This window comes from Schistocerca cancellata, chromosome 3 (assembly GCF_023864275.1).
Source record: "Schistocerca cancellata isolate TAMUIC-IGC-003103 chromosome 3, iqSchCanc2.1, whole genome shotgun sequence".
Lineage (NCBI taxonomy): Eukaryota > Metazoa > Arthropoda > Insecta > Orthoptera > Acrididae > Schistocerca > Schistocerca cancellata.
In genome coordinates, this window is record NC_064628.1 from 725,825,551 (window position 1) to 725,827,259 (window position 1,709).

The 1,709-nt window shown below is 44.2% G+C and overlaps 1 non-coding gene across 1 annotated transcript; it reads left to right on the plus strand.

Moving 5' to 3' along the window:
* The first annotated feature begins 1,430 nt into the window (after positions 1-1,430).
* Trnat-ugu (transfer RNA threonine (anticodon UGU)) lies at positions 1,431-1,504 on the plus strand. The gene has a single exon. It is a non-coding gene; the product is annotated as a tRNA-Thr (tRNA).
* Positions 1,505-1,709: the final 205 nt, after the last annotated feature.

Genomic DNA, 1,709 nt, shown 5'->3' on the forward strand with positions numbered 1-1,709 from the left:
GTTTATTTAATTATTTCAATGTATACAACCTTTCCCTTATCCTTTTTATGTTGCTACAAATTGTAGAAGGAGTGTTTATTTTGACTGTGGGTTCGTCTGCATATCAGCTGTAGCACAGACATGTATACTTTACTTAGATTTTGGTGCCAACCTAACTCTTGTGGGGAAATGACAAAGATGCACCTGTAGCAGTAGAGTGTTCGAAAAAATGGCTCTATGGGACTTAACTTCTGAGGTCACCAGTCCCCTGGAACTTAGAACTACTTAAACCTAACTAACCTGAGGACATCACACACATCCATGCCCGAGGCAGGATTCGAATCTGCGACCGTAGCAGCACGCGATTCCAGACTGAAGCGCCTAGAACCACTCGGCCACTCCGGTCGGCTTAGAGTGTTCGAGAGTTCGTACGATCCCCCTCCCACTCTCCCTCAGGGAAGAGCAGGATGACAGTTAGGGGTACTGCGTCATTTTTCGGCGTTCGGTTACTTGTCTGGCTAGAGGGTGGACGGAAGCTGCGATGGGCTCAGTCATGCAGTTTGCAAAAGTTGAAGAAGATGAGGTATATTGTTGTTAAGATTACAATCCGTTCTCTTTCTGCAAAATTATAGGCAAGGTTATGTGGTGACTACCTTTTGTAGTCATTTTATGCGCGTGAAGTTTAATTTTGTAATAAGACCGAGAACGATTCATATGGGTGAGTTAATACAAGAGCCACTATTTTTTTGAGTACCTACGTAGAGATAGGTACACAAATCAACGAGAAAAGGACGTTCTTGAGGTAATTGTCTAGGATTTGCGTGTGTCTCGTGTGAAGTTTTGATTATGTTCCAAGAAAGATCGGTTTAACATGAGTTCCAGTGTACCACTTTGACTTCCAGCGTGGTGTTGGCTACACAGTCACTGAAAAATCGTTGTTCTTCTTGAAGTTCAAATTAGGACAAATAGGTCAGTTTGAAGAACTTAGTAGGATGTAATAAATTTTATATGTGCTTTATTTAAGAATATTTTTGTCTGCTAGACCCCGTGTCCCACATAGCGATATTTCTATATCTACATCTACATCTACAAGGTTACTCTGCAATGCACGCTTAAGTGCCTCGCAGAGGGTTCATCGAACCATACTACTTCTCTACCATTCCACTCTCGAATGGTGCGTGGGAAAAAGGAACACCTAAATATTTCCGTACGAGCTCTGATTTCTCTTATTTTATTATGATGATCATTGTCCACAATTCTACATATGTATGTGCGAATGCACACAGGTTGCCCAAACTCTTACGGGAATCGCAAAGCGTGCGCGAGTAATGTGTGGGTGGGCAAATGTGTATAAGGTACAATACATACGTAGAATTGTGGACAGTTGGGAATGTGAGTCTCACGGGAAGCGTGCAAGGGATAAGTCGCTGCAGTCGCGCTATTCATCTGTGTCCTCGGTGGCTCAGATGGATAGAGCGTCTGCCATGTAAGCAGGAGATCCCGGGTTCGAGTCCCGGTCGGGGCACACATTTTCAGCTGTCCACATCGAGGTATAACAACAACACCTGTCGGCAGCTGAGGTTGTCAGTTAGTCATAATTTAAAACCGCCTTTGTTTCAGTGAGTGTCACCCGAACACGCGTATCGTATCAGTGACACTCTCACGCCTATTGAGCAATAACACAGAACGAGCTGCCCCACCTGGTAAGGATCCGCGCAGCAGTATTCCAG